General features: G+C 48.1%; 1 protein-coding gene across 2 annotated transcripts in view; it reads left to right on the top strand.

The window, feature by feature from the left end:
- Window positions 1-7,253: 7,253 nt before the first annotated feature.
- LOC143341056 (LIM domain only protein 3) overlaps window positions 7,254-21,377 on the top strand; it is a 47,252-nt gene continuing 33,128 nt past the window's right edge. The window contains exon 1 of one of the 2 annotated variants that reach the window (XM_076763591.1): window positions 7,254-7,559. The gene's annotated coding sequence lies outside the window, so the exon portion shown is untranslated. Of the gene's footprint in view, window positions 7,920-21,377 lie in introns of both variants that reach the window. The other variant, XM_076763587.1, reaches the window with a different exon arrangement.

Below are 21,377 nucleotides of genomic sequence, written 5' to 3'. Positions count from 1 at the left end.
CAATCTTAACGCGTTCGCGTAAATCAGTCAATCTCCGTTCCGACGATCGTCGGTCAGTTAAGAGGGAAGTCTAAGCAGGGTGTCCATTTCCGAGGCCCTAACGAGGCGAAACGTACTACGGATAAACTCGGTAAAATGGTCAATTGCAATCAATTTTCTCGGCCAATTCCTTAATTCTCGTTAAGCAGAACGGGCGCCTTTTCGCTCCACCAAGAGCTGCCGTAGATTCTTGGAAGCAAGGGGGTGGAAAGACCGCGCGCAATCATCGCCCGGTCTTTTAATTTCCTATACTGGCGGGAGCCAGAGCACGTGTAAATGTACGCGTGCGTGGGGCGACGCGTGGGTCGACAGCCGTGTGCGTGCGCGCGTGTACGTGTGTTCGTTCGTGTGAAACGGATGTAGAGAAGATAGGGTAGAGAGAATGGGAGAGAGAAAGTTTCAAGTCAAGTTACAGGAGAAGGGGAGGGAGAGAGAGAGAGATACGCGGGCAGTGCACGAGCGAGGAAGACGGAGAGAACGGTGGCTCGTGCGCGAGGGTCTGCACAGGGTGGTAATTGGCTGTCATGGCTTCCCAGTTCTACCAACCGTCCAACAACCCCGAGAGATTGGTATCGCTTATAATTAACTTCTCCGTACCACGAAGCCACCGTTTCCATCGCGGCGCGATTCGGCGTGACGCAACGTTCACGAAAAAGAGCGCTAGTTACAAAGAGGAGGGAACAAGGGTTAAAAAGCGCGCGTCCGAGAGGGCGAAACTTTTGCTGGTGTCTAAAGTGAAAAAGCTTACGGGGACTTTGAAAGCGTGTAACGAAAAGAAAGCAAAAGCGAATCCAGGAGGGTGAGACGCGATTCGGTGGGCCAAAGTGAAACGGTTCGCGGTCCTTCCCGTATTTCTTATTCGTAATATTAAGTTGTCGGTATGCGGGCGGCGGGGTGGGGGGAGGGGACGTCGTCTAGTCGAGAGGATCGAAATTCCGTGCGTCCGAGGTGTCTCGTTATTTTGTAATTTTCCGTAGGTGCCGTAATTGGAGTCTTTTGTACGTGCGTCGCCACCCTAACGAACAAGATCATTAGCTTTGAGGAAATCTGGTAGTCCCGCAAGTTTCTCGGCAAACACCTTTCAAACGAGCTCGTCAACACCTTTAGGGTGGCTGAACGAGTGCAGAAGCCGTGCGTCAGGGTTCGAGGAGGATTTTAGGTTTGCCTCTGGTCGCGTAGCAAGAGGCAACAGCAGCGACGCGAAGAAAAGTAAGTTTGTTCGGCGCAAAGGACACGCGCGCGAACCAACGAGAGAGCCGGGGATGGACCGAGCGAGGCAGAGCGGAATCGACGCGGAAGCTAAACGCTCCCAAGTACAATCAAGTAACATCCCATCCATCCACACGTTCTTTTTACTTTGTTTTACGCGCTATTCGCGCTACCTTTTATTTGCAATTCCACTTTCTTCCATGACCGTCACCTTTTCGCGATGGTTTTCAAGAGCACCGTCGACCATCATCGACACGCTTCGTGCTCTGTTCGTAGAATGGTCCAGAGACTTTTTTAAAGGAACGTTCCTGAAACGAACGACTCTAGTCGTCCGCTATTCGTGGTACGAATTCCCAGGCGCGAGAAGAAAACACGAGCCGGTGCTCGTCAGCTTTTCTATCTATTCGATGTCGCGCAGGGTCCATGGAATGTCAGCGCAGTCCTTCCGTAACTAGTTTCCGAGCAGGTCAGCCCAATTAACGTTTTCTCGCGCACCGTGCTCGTCCCCTCGTTTTCATCCTCCGTGTTGTTCTCCCTCTCTCTCTCTCGCAAATCTTGCCCGGCACCAGCATTCGTACCCTCGGCAGCCGGCGGCCTGGCCTGTTTCAACGAACACGCTGCCACGCCACGCCATGGCAAGTCTCGCAGAAACTTATAATTGCGAAAGGAGTCGGCAATTATAATTGCCCCCGGCCACCGGAGACGGATCTAATTATCCAAATACTCGCACCGGGGCGAACTCTGGCCGAAAATTTGGCATACGCGGCGATCTGTATATCGTAATTTGACAAGAAATTTCCGACCTTGTAAATCGCGTATCGGTTAATAAAATAAGAAAAATACGCGAGTTCGAATCGCGAACAAATTCAGTCCCCTCCGAGCGTTGGACGGTTAAAAGTTGAAGAGCTTCGCGACCCTCCCCTTAACGGCCGGAACGAACCAAGCTTTCTCCAAGACAAGAAGCGAGAAAGAACCGTTATTGTTTTTGTTCGAACCGTAAGTCGATCGTAAGCTCCAAGTTTGTAAAAGGTCGAGGTCGAGAGCGGACTGGTAAATTTTGTTCGATTAACGGTGCGCTGCGCTATTGCGTCGTAAGCGCGTCAGGAGAAAAAAGTTTTCGCGTTAAACGCGCCAAGGATAGCGGTCTGTCCTGTTCGTTGGTCGATTTACGAGATCGAGCGAGGGTCTGCGAGAGAGCTAAGGAACGAGAGAACCCGAGAGCAAGGAGAGGGCCAAGACTCCGGTCAATTAAGCGCAGGAAATTAGAGTTTTAATTACGCAGTCATTCAGAAAATTACATCGGGGACCATGAAGAAGGCATCCGCAATCACCAACGAGCGACGACGAGGGCACGCCGTGCCCTTTCCTTCCGACAGACAGACCGACCGTCCGACCGTCCGACCGTCCGACCATCCGATCTTTCGAAAAAAGTAAATACAGATCGATCGAGAACGCGGTCGTTCCTTTATTGTCCAACGATCGTCGGGACGAGCGTTCGTCGAACTCTGTCTCGAGCAAGTAGACGAGCGGCTAGAATAGCGAACCGGGTCCGAGGCATTGCGCGGCAGGGACTTTTTCGAACGAATAAATTACACCGTTGCGCGCGAACCGAGTCGTTCTCCTTAACTGCTGCATTTAAATTCTAGCAAACGAGCAATTCAGCCTTTAATTGCTTCGCATCCATACCCGATGTCCGTAACTGCTTTGCCGCGCGAACCGGTAACTCGTAGCCATTTCCGCGAAGACCGTTTCCCATGAAACTCGTCGCGAACGTGCGCGCTTCGATCCGTCTACACATTCTATTCGTCGCGTGTACCGATTCAAGATCGACCACTTACCAGCAAACCAACTTATTCGATCGTCGATTTTCCATCGCGACGCTCCAACTCGGCAGTGTCGGATTCTACGTCCGTCTGGCGCGAACTAGAACCGAAACGAACGAACGCAGGAAATAGTAACGTGGACTCTACTGGAAAAGAACGCTCGGAATAGGATACCGCGAATCTGGGTCGCGAGAAAGTCAAAGGTAGCGCGTTAAATTTAATTACACGTGGCTGTGACGGCCGTTTGAACGGATATAGCTGCAGATTGGCCAAAGCTTGTCGAAATCGCTTCGATTCGCAGTCGATAATGGTATATCCGAGGAAACGCGACCGATATTCGGTTTAAATTGGTATCGATGGTACCCTTTAGGACAACTTCGTGACACGTCCATGTTCGACCTGTCCTCCCGGATTGCTTGATATCCGGATTGCAGTCCGGTCGACCGTTTCGAGCTTCGCCGGCAGAAAAAGAGAAAGAGAGGGAGAGAGAACGAGAGTATCGGATAGAGCTCGATTCTACGAGTTAGGTATTATTACCAATGTATGCTAAATCGAACAGGAGATTGGTCGTTTCGTCGCTGGGACCGAATTATTATCGCTCTGCCGTTCGTACGACACGGTGCGGCACGCCACGTCGTGCCACGTTGCGCCATGCCGCACCACGCTCGGACTTGTTTACAAAACAGTTATATTTTCGGTGAATATTTTAACCATCGGAATGTTTGGTAGATTAATGCTCAAGAAACATTGACGAACATCAACGATACGAAACAACGCTCGAGTTCAGATCGTCACGGATTTTGATGCGAACGAGCATCTCGATTGAAAAGTGACGTCGAACGGTAAATAAAGAAGCGTGAAATCGATCGCAGCATGAGAACGGCACAAATAGACCGGGATATAAGTGGAAATCGAGCAATGCGGGTCAGGCAGTAGGAAAAATTTTTTAAATATTTCTTGTTGGTGGTTATTGAATGACGAAGAGTGTTAATTTTCGGAATGAAAACGAGACATCCATCTTTTGCGAAATGCCTGTCACTCGACGCTTCAATTCCCGGCCTATTCTCTCGCTCAACGCATTAGAGTAATGAATTAATTTCCATCCGAGTCCTCTCCTCTTTTTCCTCCTCCTCCGCCCGTCGGTGCTCCCTTCTACGTCTCGCAGACTGGTCTTTTACCACTCGTTTAGTCCGCAACGACCCGCCTCTTTCTCTCTCTCTCTCTCTCTCGTTCGTTGCACCCTTCTCCTCTCCTCGCCCCGTTATTCACCCTCGCTTTACATTCCAGATTTAAAGTCTATCTTCTTAATTATAGCGGAGTGACAATGCACTCTCCCCACTGTCGCTTCCTTTTTCAACGCTTCCATTTCCCCGGGAAGTTTCCAAGGATCCGCCACGAGGCATCGTATCCCCGATGTCGGTTTCATTAAACAAAAAAAAAGTTTCGTTCGCGTCGCGAAACTACGACGAATTGATCGACTCGTAGGTTGGATAACAGATTCGATATCTTGAAAATTGTCCTATTATTTTTCCAAACGAGGCGATCTCGCGTTGACGGAGTTGCGTCACAAGAGTTGTTGAAATCTGTATCAGGACGGAGCTTACTCGTTTCGTTCGGCGCACCTTGTACCCCGTAATAGCGCACGTGTGCGTTCTCGTGATGGTGCCCCGACTCCCTTTTCCTCGTTGCCTTCGCGGCTCCTTGTACTTTGGCGATGTTCGCGAGGCACACGGCGCGTTCGTTAACGTATTCATGGGTTTATGGGACAATTAACCCTTTGAGGGACAGTATAATTACAGAAGCGATTAAACATCTTAACGTATAAACACGTCGGGCCCTGGCGACGTATACGTGTACGAAACTCGATGTGGCAGCCAGCCGAGTAGGCAGCCAGAGCGTTACCAATTAACATACTAATGACACGAGGCGCTTTTCGAGAGTCACTGTAACCGACTGGTCTGCAAAGCTTCCTGGCCACGTATACACAGAGCGTGCGTGCGGTTGCACATACTAGACACACACACACGCACCCACGCACGAACGCACGAACGCACGAACGCACGAACGCACGAACGCGACGAAATCGCCTTGCCGCGCAGTACCGGGAGGTATTCGGCTTACAATTATTTGCGATTAGGGATCACGCGATCGACTTGCGGCGGAGACGCTTCCACGACGTTCGTTAAAATAATTCAACTTCCACCAGCGTCGATTCCGTTTTCTCGTCGGTAACGAAGCAACGTTCGAGAAATACTCTCCTCCAGTTTTCGCGTCCGAACGATTAACGGGTTCGGTTAACTCGACGGTACGAAAACACCGTGTTAACGTTCCTTGACGGAACGAATATAATCATCGATGGGGAGCGGGATTGTTTTTACGCGACGCTCGTTCACTCGGCAAAGAGATTTTAATAGTTTTTTTTTTTTAAGACGAGAAAAGGAATTCGTTTCCCTTGATTGGATTGAAACGTATCTCGCGCAAGCTATCCGTAACGACTTTCCTAATTACGCCGTCCATTAATTTTAATTGACCCGGTTTTTCTTTCCGAAACACGGATACTTTTCAACGATATTCGATTAAAAACTCGTCGGAGGAATCTTATTTTCTGGCCGCGAAACGTATTCGGCTCGTGGATGGAAAATTTTGGTCGGGAGGCTCGGTAACTGTTCGCGTTCGATCGACGGTAATGTTAAACTCCTAATGTGATGCACGGTGGTTAACAATACGGTTGGCCGCTCGATCATTTTGTTTGCCGCGGGCGAATTTGGTTATCGCGTAATCTCAGCCGGGCCGAAATGATCGACCTGTAAAATCATGGAAAATCTAGCAGGACAATACCGCTTACCAGTGTCATTGTGAAACCTTTATCGCGTTTTACAACACGGAACACGCACCCGCCGAAAATCACCGCTCGGCGATCGTCGGATCGTGAACGCGTATACCGAAATGCTTTTGATTTAATTAGCTAATTATAATGTTCATTTAATTAATATAATTGGACCGGTTAGTGGGCGTGGGTGCAGGTTGTACGCCCTGACGGCGATGACTATTTTGCCGCGTTGCATTTAATAACGTCCATTAACGAACATTTACATCAGCAGTAATTATCGCGGTTCTCGCGCAACGACCACCCGATCGGGATATTTTCGCTCGTGACGAGGTAATCGTTGATCCATCTAATTAGTTGTTACCGTATGCGTAAAAATGCGTTTAAATATTTCCTTACAAACTACTTTTAACGCGAACGACATTTTCTTTTTCAACCAAGGGGTTTGTTTCTTCTCGCGAACAGACTCGATTTCTCTAGCAGGACATTACTAAAGTAGAGCAATCAGTGTGTCGTTCGGCTCTTAAAGAAACTAGCTGTAATGCCATACTGACGTATTCGTTTACTTTTCGATGCTTTTCAAATATATTGCAAGGTATACGTTCTTGGTCGTACCGAGGAAACAAATACTTGTCCTTTACTCTTAGATTTTGATACGCGTTCGTTAGAAATATCGAGTCCTACCAACGAATTCGTACCCTGACGGGCGACGTTCCGAGTGACGCACGCGAGCGTCGAGTTGTCCGTTGCTAGGGGCACTTGGATAAGAAGCACAACTATGTTTCGTTCGAGACCTATAACGTGAAACTTTTTCGATCGAAATCTCTGGGTGATTTTAATATTATAGTTGCTGGCAGTACTCCATAGCCGAATGTTTTCTATACCGATAATTTGTTTTCTCATCATCCTGTAAAACTTATTTAATTTCAGTTTCAGCCGATTACGTTTCGTTTCGTTGGCGAACTTTCCCTGTAATTCATCTACAATATATCGAGAGAGAGGGAGGGAGGGAGACTAAGAGAGAGAGAGAGAGAGAGAGAGAGTGAGAGGGGGGGGGGAGGGGAGAGTGTCAGTTCTCGAAATCGATATGTGTTGTTCGGATGTTCGGGACACAAGGGTCCAGTTTCGTAGACATTTAGGCGGCAGCCAGCTGATATGTAGTCGAAGATTTTTGGCCGCAGGACCGATTGATAAAGATGACTGTCGCATAAAGCGCGCGTGTAGATGTTTGGTGGCGGAGAATGTGGACGCGACACGCGCCGAATGGGCAACCGCGCATGCGCATAGCGAGGCATGACGTGCCAAGTGACGTCGCAGTATGGAGCGAGGAGCGGCGGCCGAACGACGAGAGCGAGGAGACGTCGCGACGCGTCGGGCGAGTGCGTCGAGCAAAGTCTAGCCGAGAGTGCGCCGAGTGGTTGGCGGTCCCGCGTCGCGTCGCGCCGCGCCGCGTACCCTCGCGTACCGTCGCGTACCGTCGCGTTCCTCTTCATTCCGAAGTGAGTTGCCTGCCGTTGCGGACTAACCGCGCTCTCGCTCTCGCTGCCTCCTGATCGGTGCTCAACCAGGAACCCCCGCCGGCGACATCGCGCACCGTGCCATGCCGTGGTGCCACTAATACGCGATACGTCATCACCGCGTGCACGCCGAGCGCGTACTCGGTAATTAATTTAATTAAATTGGTTTTATGCCGCGACATCCGACCGCACGCGACTCCGCGGCACGCGTACGCAAAGATCGATCGATATCGCGCGACAAGTGACTCGGAGTGCTGGATATCGAGAACCTTTCCTTTTCTCCTTTTCTTCCCAACTTGTACTTTTCTCCCAATCGACTTTCTCCTTTTTATCCTTTGCTCTCTCCTTTGAGAGAGAATTCGTTCGATTTATCGAGTGTGTTTGATGAGTGTCGTCGAAAGATACTTTCATCCATCCTACCAAAGGATCGAGGGAACTACCTATTCACCGCCGCTTCGACAAGAGTTTTAAGGATTTGCAGTCCGTCTGTGGTTTCTTCTCTCGGTGAGTGTACCTATACCACCAATATACAACATATATGTATTTATATTGTTCCCTGAACGAGCACGGTCGGCGCATAACGCGAGATTAAACTTGTCGTTCTGCTTGGTTTATGCTCGAATGAAATATAATTAAAATATAAAACCACGAAACCGCGATTTTTGTCTCGCGGCGTGCAATCGAGAGGATCGAGGCGGGCGCAAGAATCATCGTCGATATTCTCTGGTCGCGGTGTTTAACATGCTCGCTGCTGCCGGTTCCGATGCGGCACGTTTCAATTAACCGTAGAACGCGCGCGACATGTTCATAGGAAGAGCGCGTCGCGAAACGACCGCGCAATTCGTTTTCGCTGGTTGTTGCTCTTTAAACAACTGTTTTCGACGCTCGATACAAACAAAGTCGTTGGTCGATACGTTCTTGTTTACGTCTCGTATGTATCGTGACGTAAAGAGTGGGTCCATAATATCTTTATGTTCTCAACATGTTAAATCAATTATCGGTTTTTCGTAATTTGGACGTGTCTGAAACGAATATCGCGTGGATTTATCGAGCTCGTTTCACGTATACGAGTATGACTGGTGCACACTCGATTCTCGAGTGTACTTACTTTCCACTCTTCTCTTTTTCTTTTCCTTTCTACCGTTTCCTTGACTCGTTCTTACACCGTAAACGGTCACGCTGTAACTCGAGAGAAAACGAAGCAGCGGACTCGCGCGTTTTTGACCAAGCTCGCGTTTCACGATATATGCACATACATCGATGTAAATCGGAGAGTTCCAGTCGTAAGCGAGGCGTTCGGCGTATTACTTGACATAACGTCGTATCGTTTTGGTCTTTTTGAATTGAGTTGTGGTAGAAATCGAGCATTATCGAACAATCCGTAGTATTCGACGGTCGAATGAAACGTACGCTTCTGTGTACATTTACGTTTCAATGGCCGAACAAATATTCGAGCGGCGCGGCGCGGCGCGGCGTCTAGCTGGCAAGAAGGCGTTGTTTGCGAGAGAACCGCGCGGCGGGCCTCGCAACACTCGCCACCCACCCGCCGTGGCATTAATTGGGTGGAGCTTTAATTGCCCGAGCACGACCGACCGCCGGGCCGAGCCACGCCGCGCAACGCCGCGCTGTTCCCGTTCAAGTTACGAGGAGAACGTTGCTGGGAGAGTCGCGTTAACGTTTACCAACCGACGGCCAATTTCTTCGGCGTTTACGATTATGTACACGATTCGATCCAAGAGAATTTCACGCTTCTCGACGATCTTGGAAAGTTTAATGATTACAGAAATTGCTAATATTCGTTAATAATGTATTCGATGCTCGATGGAAAGAAAGCGGTAAAGGGGTGGTACTCCATTTTACCGCTTCCCGTTAGTCTTGTCCTCCAAGTACAGCATTTTCTTTTCTTTCCTTTCCTTTCCTTCCACTTCTCCCTCTGTACCGTTTCCCCTATTTTCTTTCAACTTTTCTATACCTATAACAGTCTCTGTGAACCCCTCGAAACGCGGAGACGACCAACCCCTAAATGAAATTCTGGAATTAAAGTCGTATATTAACCTCGCGGCATCCCCTAAATTAAAAAACAACATTTTTACGATGTCGGGGAGGGGTAGATGGCACACCACGGGCTCGTCGAAGAACGGAAATCGGTTCGCGGCCCCGCGAATATTCTCTTTTCATCGTTGCTCGATACTATCGTGACCTAACGTAGTCGCTTGTTCTACATAGTCCGCCGCGCCGACAAGGTTACCGAACTCTCCGACCGCAATTCTATTGTCCGTAAATTGCGTTTTTAAATTCGTCGGACGTTTGAAGCACGTCACGTGCTCGAGCGAGCTTCCGTAGCCTGCGTGCACGTTTCTCAGCGATCCTTAGATTTTCACGTAGGAATTTCGTTGCTTTCACCGCTGATAATGTTTTCGATACAAAAACATATAATTTCTGTGCGATACACGATACACGAGCTCGTTCATGAGCTTGATCAATTAACACGTAAACTTGTTCCCGTTACTTTTTATGACGAAGAACACATTCGATACCGACGACTTTTCTAATCGAACCTCTAAAATTTGGAGCAGCATTCATTTTTCTATATTTATCGGAATTATTCTGGTGAACGAGACGCGACGAATTTGTAAAAAATACGTTGACCGTCTTTAGTCAGGGATCGCCGTAGTACATACATACACAGGCCGCGCATGGTTTGGAAGCGCAGTCTCGGGACGTTGGAAATTCATGTAGGGTCGCGAGAGTTTGGTCTTAAACGGATATGTATTGTATATGTATTTGAAGTAGCGTTCAACTGGGTCCATCTGCGGAGAGCCATTGCGTTTGCGTCTGTTAAGAAAGAAACGGGAAAGGAAAGGAAAAAGACGACGTATGTGGTCGAAAAGAAATTGAACGTTAAGAGAGGTTGACGAGACAGGATGGGCGGTCGGGGGGACAAGGAGCGCGTACAGCGTCGAGATTACCATGGAAATCCAGATCGGTCGCTTTGCATACTTTGGAAATACGTCCACGGAATCGGGTAAGGGTGTATAATGGAAGTTGAAATTGGTTGAGCCTGTCCCGTCTGGCCGAGCTATACCCGTATACGAGGTATCGAGTGAAACGCATTCCTTGCCGAAATTGCTTCGCACTCGATTCAACGGAAAACACACGCGAGGTTTCCAGTTCGAGGTTACGTTTTCGCGCGTCAAAAAATATACGCGACCGGGACGTAGGCAGACAATCCCACTTTCCGGCAACACACACATACACTCGTGCACGCGTGCTTACTACATACTCTTCTCGATGCCTCGGCGTAACTTCCTCTGTCTCGCACTCGTAAAGCGTTGATTAAAACCCACCCGGCAATGTAGAGAGACAGAGAGAGAGAGAGAGAGAGGGAGAGAGAGTAAGTGTGAGTGGGAGGAAGAAAGAAGGAAATGCGAAAGAGCGAAAGGGAAAGCTAGACGCGCGAGGACGTTGAGAGAGGGGGGCCAGAACGACGGAGGAGAGTTTGAGGGCAGAGGAAGTTTGGGTGGGTTCGCCGCGTATGTACGACGCGTAAGTGCGTGCGTACGATCGTTGTGTGGGTGTGTGCATGCGGTTGTACGAAGGAACGCAAGCGCGTGCTCGAACGCAAGCGCACCACGCGAAACAAATCTGTGTGTGCGTGTGGGCGCGTGTGCTCGTGTCCAACGACGACGAGTAGAAACGAGAGGGAAAAGCAAGTGGCCGGATGGCGAAGAAGGAGAAGAGGTAGCAGGGTGAAGGTAGCGGGTATATGTATACACGGAAGAGGGTGAGAGAGGTTCGTCGAGGGTAGTAGGTAGGGGTGGTCCAAGGCGTTGCTTGCTTAATTACTAAAAGCTAATCAATTCCGGAGGAAGTAAAGTTTAAATTGCAAACTAAAGTATAGCTAGCTCCCGGACGTAACGCTGCAAAGCGATATTACCGCTCGCTGCATTCTGCAATTAGCCCGTGGTAAATCATTGAAAACAAATTATGGGCGGAACTCGTGGACGGTTAAGCCCCCGCGCGACTCCTCTATCTAGAAAAATATTCGCCTCCGCTGTACCGGGATTGGAATTTTGCTCGGCAATATGACCTCGGGTTCTTTCGCTCGCGTTAATAAGCCCAATTAATCTCGCTCGACCACGATTTTTCATGGTTCTTTTTGCTCGCGCCGCGCCACGGCACGGCACGGCACGGCACGGCACGGCACGGCACGACGTACACCATCGACCAGCAGACCACCTTCGATCGCAGACCGACGAATTAAATTTCTGGCCAACCGATGATTCATCGTATTAAAGGTCACTCGTGCGTCGACGATTTCGTGCAAAAGGTTTCTTTCGTTCTCGTAGTACAGTATATTCGCGGTGGAAGTTTTTCCCTGATGGATAACTCGAAGGAAACTGCTAGTACAAGCGTACGGCGGACGATCGAAAGAAGCAGGGAGAGAGAAAAGTGTCGGAAGCGAACTAGAAGGAGAACGAAGCGAGGTATACGGTACTGAAAACAAGCAATAAAATCAATGTCGTTTCCGGCGATTCAATTCGCAAGACACATCGCACAATTTCACATACAATTTTACGGCAGAACGGCCAGGACTCCTATTTACTTCACGGCCGGTCCATACACCCTCTCTCTATAACCGTTTACCCTCGCGCCCTCTCGGCGCTCTTTTTCGCTCCTTCGAACGGTCGTTTTCTTTATCTTAAATCGTTGGGCAAGGGCGGCCCGGCCGCGTCGGGCGAGATCGACCGCGACGCTACGCGACGCCACGCCACGCAACGCCATGCCACGCCACGCCACGCGATGCAACACAACGGACTGAGATTCTTTGGAGCAAATCGGGCCCGGTTAATAGCGCGAGAAGAAACGACCGTTTCGATCGCGTTGAATCGATTTCGACGGTACGATATGCTAATCAAACGTCCCTGTGGTTCATGGTCGAGGCTCGGATAAACTACTCGTTCGATACATGTATGTAGTATCTAAGCGTATACGCGTAAACTCGAGCAGCTACCTACCGGTCCTCCGTTAGTCACGCTCGCTTTGCGTCGCGTTCCCGGTTTTAATTTCCTATTATTTAAACGAGCCCGTCAATCACCGTCGCATTTGTCAGTCGCAAATTCCTCTCGAATCGCGCATAATACCGAATTATGAGCACGATTGCCGATGCAGTTTGCGATTAATTCTGAATCAACCGCTACCGTACCTACACATCTACTACCCATGTATAATAAGTTTGAAAGTAAATTCGTATAATTAATTGCATAACGAGGTCGGTATTGTAACGAGCGATACTCCGAGCGAATCGAATTCGTGGACTTAACGAGCGAACAGGTCGCTCGCGTGGAGACGCGGAATCGATGGAAAGAAATATTTAAACGCGTCATAACGAGCGATCTAATTAGAGCTCGAGTCGCGATAATGACGCCAACGGATGTATGCGTTTAGCTTCGTTCCTAATGGACCTACTAATGATTCTGTAATACGTGTTTACAACCTTTCTTCTTCTACTCTTAATCTGCGACCTTGCTTTCCCTCTTTCGAACTTTGAAAGCCGCTTCTACGATGGTTATCGCCATTGGTCATCGACTACTGTATCCTTTCCCTTTTATTTTGGCTCTTTTACTGTCAGAAATAACCGTGCCGAAGCGACGCTTTCGCTAACGAAACAAAGGAACTTGCCCGTAGTTATCAATCGGATATCGGCTGCTCGATTAATTATGCAACGTAACGCGCACGCCCGCGCTCCATTATCGCACGCGTTCTGCTGTTTCGCGAACGGATGGATATCAAGGTTGTTAATTCCGGTCCGGTGCCGATCTGTTCGGACATATTACTTTACCGATCGAACGAACGTACGATTTCACTTTTCCATTGAATTTCCCTCTTTCGATCGTTTCGTGGAACTACATATAAGAAGAACGCAGCGATTAGCTCATATTGTTTGCTATGTAATTAACAATTATATTAATTATATAGTAAATAATATGACTCAGGCCTCACCGCGTGGAGGTTGCTGCGTAAGGAGACCCGCCCTAGCCTCGCCTTCCTTTGGCGAGGAATTCGAATACCTATCTAACAAAGAGAGAAGCTATCGAAAAGTTAGAAATGAGCTTTAACTAGTCAAAGAATCGCGAATAATTCGTACTTGTCAACTCATATGCATTTACACATAACTAGTCTGTTTGCCTATCGCACTAACAATCACCTTTCAATTTTTAGGTCGGTGTGACAGTAAATTTGGGCCACTTTCAGTTCATAAGGTGTAAGGTCTACTCTCGTATACCTTGTCTGTGGTGAAACAATCGAAATCTTGCCGGTAAACGTAGGATATAGCATCCGACAGACTTTGTCCTTGCTCTTCTCCTTTCCTACGCATCCCAATGTCTCGAATTTCTCTATGGACTTGCCATCGCATAGAGAGGCTTCGACGATTATACCGGTGTCGCGATACGAGCGTTGACCGCAATAATATTGCATTACCAAGATTAACGCGATCTCCGATAATAGATCGGACAGTGAGCAACCATGCTGGATTAGCTGACAAGAGGGAGACAGAGGCAGAAACAGAGACAGAGAGAGAGACGGAGAGAGAGAGAGAGAGAGAGATACATATAGTATATCTGGTTCCTGGTATTATTCTCATAATCGGAGTGCGCGTCATTCCATTTCCTTCTTAAGAGCGTTCGAATCGATCCCATAATACTACCGATTATTTGACTCTTTCGATGTACCTCCGATTTCTTTGCACGTGTTTTCATAGCGAGAAAACAGTTCACAGACGTAAGTTACAAGCAACGAAAGATACGGAGCATTCCCTTCGAATGGATCACAGATTCAAATTGTCTCCCGCTCCTTGGCGGAGAATTCGATGTTTAATCGGTGAGCAGTCGCCGGAAAATAGCCACTTCGTCCAAGCGCGTCGCGTCTACGGGCAGCCAGATCACCTGTCTTTTCTACCGACAAACAATTGTCCCTTGGTTCGTTTATCGAACGCGACGGACGGAACAAACCGTGATTCGAAAACCGCGCTTCTTCGCGCGTTTGCGTACACCCTCGGTATGCTTACCAATACCCTTCGATAACCAATATTTCACGCGTATCGTTGATTCGTAATTAGGAATATTTACTATACTTGGTTTCGATTTATTTTTTGCGTTTCCATTTCGTCGTACCGGTAACCATTTTCGCTGCTGTGCTATATCGAGAGCTACCATGAGAGGAATAATTATTTCTGCGTAAATGACGATAATCGAGCTATTATTACATTTACGGTATTACAGTGGCACGATATTACAGTGGTACGTTATTAGAGTATTGGAGGATGAATATTAATCGAGCACGTACGAGTGGTGCTTGTAATTAAAGTAGACGCGTCATCGGAGAGAAAATTAAATTAAACGGCGAGATAACCGACTAATTACGTAATATCATTCGGACGAACAAAGCGAGATTTCTTTCACGCGATGCCTTTGTACCGTTCGATGATACTCTTTCGTCGACGTTTATCGAAATTTCCTACGCATAAATCCTCTCGAACCTTTCGAGTCTTTCCTCGATCGTTTCTCTCTCCCCTTTTTCGACGATCCTCTCTAATATAATGTCGGTAATAATATATCGTTTGACAACGAACAAAGCGACAGTCTACGTAATACACGAACAAATTTCATACTCAAAGTCAACCAGTTTTTCGATACTTATCGTCGAATGCGAGACGATTGACCGAGCAATGAACGCAAAGACGAATGTTTCGGTTAATTGATTTCAAATGTTTTTATTTGACTAGTTTTTATATTAATTTTATATTAGTTTGCAAGTTGACGTTTAATTTGTTGCGAAACGAAACACTGTAGGTAAACGCTTTATTAATTAATAAAGAGTATCGTGTTATAATTGATGCATACAAATATTGACGCTATCACTAGAGATACAAGAAATATTTCAAATATAATTTGCAATCCGAACCAACAAATTTATAAATGGATGCGTTGTTGGACGTTGGAAGGAAATTTTTTAAGCGATTTACGTCGTGTTAATTTTTTAAACGACAAACAAGGCAAAGACAATTATACCTACCTATGTCTGAATCAAGATCGTACAGAGTCAATTTGCAAACTAATTTGGAATTCGTGTTTTATTATAAACCAGACGCGTCAAACACGAAACCCGATCCATTACATTTTCCACTCTGCTCAACCTCTGTATCATTTATTATTTTTTATTGTACAAACATTTGTTACTCGAATACCGCTTCTATTTTCCGAGTACATATTTTCGTAGACATCGTTTTGAAATAACATCGTTGGGGTCAGGAAAACACGTAGGAGTAAAATCGGAAGAACGAGCTGACCCATTTGCCGTACCAGTCCGACCGATCAACGTCTAAAAAATTTTCTGCCGAGTACTTGACGTGCTGCGTCTAGCATAATGTGTCGTTATCGATTAAGAATCCGTGATCAACTTATAAGAATAAAGGAATGGTAGCATCGATGCAACAATATTCATCGACTTAAAGTTCTATCGGCTAGTGGTAATGGCGAATATCCAGTCGCGTTCTCTGTTGCGCGCGGCCGATGCCTGAAAACACCATTTTTACCAATTACCCGGTCATAAATTTCGCGCGAACCAACGGCCAATTATCTTGGAATTAACGTCGCGGCTGGCGTTCGTCCTCGCAAACGACCGCGCGTTTCTGTGTAAGCGGCGCATTCGCGTCGCTAATTAGAAGAAAACCGAGTAATTACCCTTTTCCGAAAATTCGCCGCGAATAACGCGACTCGGAGAGCAAAGCGTTTCGTTGCTAGTTGTGGACTCTCGAAATTATCGCGAAACATTATAAATGTCTGTACTAGAACTACACGGAACACGTTTGATTAATCTTACGCGAAATCAGCGAGCTTTTATCGCCATTGATAGCAGGGCTGTATTTAAACGCGACCACCCGGAGGTTCGAAGGGCGCGGGTGGTTTGATCGTTCCGTGCGGGTCCAAGTAATTTCGCCGGTAAACGGAAATATGGAATCGGCCGTTTGATAAAAGACATTAGTAATGGCGGTGTCGATCCGCGATAAACTATTTATTACGAGCACCGTTCGATACGGGTGTATTACACGCGGCCGAGCTACCCCTGCGGATTGCTCGTAGGGTGAATAGCCGGCTTTGCCTCTCAAAACCAATTTTCGGGATTTCATTTGGAAAACATAACATGCTTCGCGCGCTGTTTATGGGTTCCATTAGGAACCTGTCAGCCCGTGATCCCGCGCTGCATTCCCATACCAGGCGAAGGAGCACCATGCGATGCTGCAGTCGATACACCAATCCCAAGGTTCCGTGCCACCTTCTGGGACCAAGGCTTATCGGATACGTACCACGGATCCATCGAGAATACGTTTCATATCGAACCAGCGGATATTTATATTACAACGATTATGGTCGCGACGCGTTAATTTTATCGAATTAACCGATGGTAATTCTGTTTTCCCACGCGTCTAGATATCTTTTTCAAGTAGGATTCTTTAGTTACGAACGAAAGTTTAACGTTTCGTCTCGATTTTCGAATAGTCAGATTTGTTTTCTGTTCGACCGAACGATACTTTCCAATTAAGTTTACTCTAAATTGCCCGATCGTGACGGTTGTTTTTCTTCCATCTCCGACCTCCGCATCAGATCGGATTCCTAGTACGGAAAAATGGGTTTTCGGTAGTTTCTCGCACTCGCTTGCATCGTGTTTTTCGCACCCAGTACGCGAACTTGTATGACAAACATTTCCAGACACGCGACAACGTGGAACGTTTCCCTCGCTTTGTGTCTCCATGCTGGTGCACGGTAATCGGTTAAATCTATTCACCGTTGCAACGAGCACCGATCGCTAACACATCGATAGAATCCATTCGATTTCCAGCCACGGAGCGTGATCGTTGGAAGGAAAATTAGCGAGTACGTCGCCGAATGGTTGAAACGATCCGCGGTCGTTTAACACGTTTTTCTTTAGCCAACGTCTAACGCAAATGCTCGAGGACGTTGAATCTCTGACACCGTAGTATCTAACAGCGGTATAAAGATGACGACATCTCGATCCTATAACGTCTCGAAAGCTAATTCCTTTCGGTATTAATACAGAAAGTGCATCTCCGGTAATGAGATTGCGCCGCGTGAGGGGGACGGTACAAGGGGTCGATTACAAAGCTCGTTCGTAATAAGATATTGTTCGGTGAACCGTGCATATACCGTCGGGGGTTTATGCGTCCTACGTACATGGCAAATAATCTAACTTAAAGAGACGATCCCGCAAATGCAATATTTAATTGGTCACTCCGTGGTAATCGGTAATTGGTGCCGAAAGATGAACCATGGAGTTCAGCAGGCCAAACCGGTGGTTTTCGTTTTTTTCGTTGGTTGTAAAATTTTTTGCGATAACGAAGAAACGAAACGTTCCATCGGCATGGCGGCGTCGGCGTCAACGATCCCCGTTCTTTCCGCGCAAACGAGACGTGGCCGTTCGTTCGGAAAGACTAAGATAATTACTTTCGGTTTTCGAGCGTACGCTTCAGCGAACGCGAGCGAAACAGGCGTATCTTGCGGTCCTGAATTTAATTAAATATTTTCGTGGCCGAGTGTCCGTTTGCCGTGATCGTCTTGCCTCCTTTTTTTTTCACAGACACAGGCCAATTTACTTTTTTAATGTCTGCGGTGAATTACACGCTCCCCAGTTTCCTTGGTCCCCTTTGCCAGCCGGTATCACCAACCCTCGGCCAGTTCTTTCTCTTCGCCCTTCATTTTTATCCCGATAGTTCTTTATCGTTGCTGCCGCGTTCAGAGTACCGTTTCAACGTACATTTGTCAAATTTTATGTATATTAAGTAACGCGTTGTACGACTGTTAAGAAGAGACCCGAAAACCTAGATAGAATCGCTGGCATGACTGCCGATCTTTTGAAAATGAATCGCGAGGCAGAGATCAATGAAATCTTGTCAGCGATTTTCGTCGGTACTTTTCGAAATAGTCGTCGATCTTGCACAGAGAGTAAAGAACGACAACCATTTTGTAAAAGTTCGTTAATGTACACGCATCGTCGAACAAAGGGTTCGACGAGCTTACGAAAATACGAGTCACAACTGCGATACAACGACTGGTTCCGAAGATTCAATTTTATTCGTCTTTGTTTCGCTCTTTTTTCATTCCCATAACGTGAAATTGGATTTGACGACGCCGGACACGGACACGGACACGGACACGGAGGAGGTCGCAATACAGTGACGAGTTATACGATACGGTTAGCCTGTGCGCCACCGTGCAGAGAAGCCGGCCAATTACATTACTTAAACTAATGTTATTGATGTCGCGAACCAGAGAGGATTGTTTTTACCTTATGTCCCCTCGTTCCTGTTAGTCTCGCTACGATGTTTCGCTGCCGGTGACGATCGCAGCGGCGACCGCAAAAGATCCTGCTTCCGGTGTACGCACGCTCGTAGCGGCGCATCCCCTTCTTTCGCGCTCTCTTCGCCGCCATAAACCGTCGATTCTCCTGTAATCCTTGGCCCCCCTTTGTTGCAATCGATTCTCGTTCAGTAGGAAAGTCGATCGCTATACGCGATTGAATCACGCGACGAGTTCGACGCGGGTTTAGAGCGCGCCGCGTCGTCAGAAATTCTCACAACGCGAGGATTGTTTCGGGTTGGAGCGCGCCGCGCTGAAACGTCCTATTCGATAGATTGGCTAGTAACGGAGAAGGAGTAGATTTTTCGTCGTCCCAGCGGGAAAAGGGATTCCGAATGAGAAGTAGGAGCTGAATCCGAAGCAGAAATAGGAAACCGGGGGTGGGGAGGAGAACGAGGATGGCGACACGCGTGTTTCCTCTTCCTTTCCTCGGAATCTAATTTCGTCGAATGTCATCCTCGAGACTCGAGAGAGTGCAGCGATCTACATTCGAGGTTGAATCGTCCGATAGCAATTTCCAGGTGAGGGGCAGGGAATCTGTCGCGCGCGCCAAAGGGAGAGAGAGAGAGAGAGAGAGAGAGGGAGCGGGAGACGAGGAGAAGGGGCGTGTAATCGAGAGAGCGGCAAAGGGGGTCAAGAGGGGAGGGATAGAATCCTGCGGGAGGATACGCTGTCCGTTCCCGGGAAAGTCTCGTCGAAGTATCGAGACCTGTATCATGCCGGCTATAATACATTTTTTATCTGATCGAGGGGATCTTCTTTATGGAGGGTGCGCCGTGCACGCTTACGCTTCTCCGCCGCGCGTATGTACATACAACGCTCGCACTACCATTTATGTACATACCAGCCTGTCCTTCGTATACTTGGTGCATCGTTTCTGCTTTTTAGCTAGACGCGCGACACAGGTACGCTCGACCGTGCACGCGTGTTTCGCGGCCTCACTGTGCATTTTGCGGTCGCGTAACTGCCAATTCGTGAAATAAAACAACGCCGATTGTGATCTGCCTGACTGACTGGTCAGTGATGAGAGAGAGAGAGCCTGGAGTCAGAAGGGCAAAAGATCTGGATGTCGAAACCGAGACCGAGACAGAAGCACCGACTCGAACGAAGGTGTAAGCGCGAGCAAAGGCAGAAGCGGAGCCAGGCCAGAGACGGATGGGGATGGCGGAGTGGCAAGGAGAGCTTCCTATCGCGCGGGGAAGAAGGAGGGCGGTATAGGGGATTGAAAAGCAATTTCCCCGCGAGGGACGCGCGGTGTGTGGTCCGAGCTTTATATTAATGATCCAGATATATTATCGGACGTGACCGAAATTGCTGTCAAAAAACTCGGATATTGGATCGAGAGGAGATTGCGAGAAGGTCGGTCTTCTCTGCGCGCGCGGCCGTACGTAGCTGTACGTATGTACGTGTACGCCGATCGGTCACCGCGGAACGTCGCGTCGCGTCGCGTCGCGTAAACGTAAACGTTGCCTCCCTGGATATTATTTCGGACTTCGAATCGCCAAAGAGACAGCGAGAAACGGCAACGGGATATTTTCGATGCGTCGATCGAAATTTATCTATCGATAGAGAGATGGTCTAGACGCGGCGACCTCCGTGCAAACTGCTATCAACGATACCCTACGAATCTGTATCGCGTTTCATGCACGATTCCCGTTCGTGTTTCTCTGCATACCACGTCCATTATTCGCGCATCATCAGATAATACAACCTGTCGTTCGTCGGAGGTCGGACAGATCAATTTCGTTCGCGGATTCGCTTCGTACGAATCGTTCGCCCAAAGGGGCGTTCGTTCCAATCCTCTGATAACACGCGAAACGCTTATTTGTTCCTCTTGCAACGCTTTCGAATCGTATATCGTGCGTCGGCACGAGTATGCACGGGCCCGAAACGTGGTTCGCGAACGCGTCGTAAGATGTAACGAGTTGGCCGTAGCGTGCGGAGAATCCGAGAGTCGGAGGCCGTCAAGGTGGAAGAGCATCTCTCATGCGGGTGCGTCAAGTAATGGATTCCGCCCTGGTTCGTCGCGTTGCGTACGTGTTTTACGCGAACCAGCGATAACCGATTAAACGGCAACTCAGTCGCACTGGTTTCGAAACGATAAGCCGACCAGCTAATACCAAACATTTCCCGTCGTCGCGTCGTCACGGTACGCGCGTTTTTTCGCTTTTCACTATCCTCGTTACGAAGCGTTTTCTTTGCCGTTTCGCTCGCTTTCGAGTCAATTTCTAAAGTCGAAAGAAGAAAATTGGCCGGCCATCTAAATGCAATATTGAATCGACGTGAACGTGTTTCTAATACGTGTATGTAGCTCGATGGAAATTCACGCGGCCGATTTTTCTGTTAAGACGCTGCGTCGGTGGCGCAAAGTCACGTTCGAGTTCGAAAGACCAATTTCCGCTGACTTCTATTTACATAGTTAGGTATACGGTCTGGATAATACGAGCCTGTCGAGTTGGTCGTTTGGCGGGACGAGGGGCAGCGAGAGGCTATAGCTGTCCACCGGCAGAAGGATAGCTTGGCAGGA

This window comes from Colletes latitarsis, chromosome 4, assembly GCF_051014445.1.
Source record: "Colletes latitarsis isolate SP2378_abdomen chromosome 4, iyColLati1, whole genome shotgun sequence".
NCBI classification, from domain to species: domain Eukaryota; kingdom Metazoa; phylum Arthropoda; class Insecta; order Hymenoptera; family Colletidae; genus Colletes; species Colletes latitarsis.
Note: the sequence above shows the minus strand (reverse complement) of the source record. Positions and strands in the feature narration are given on the sequence as shown.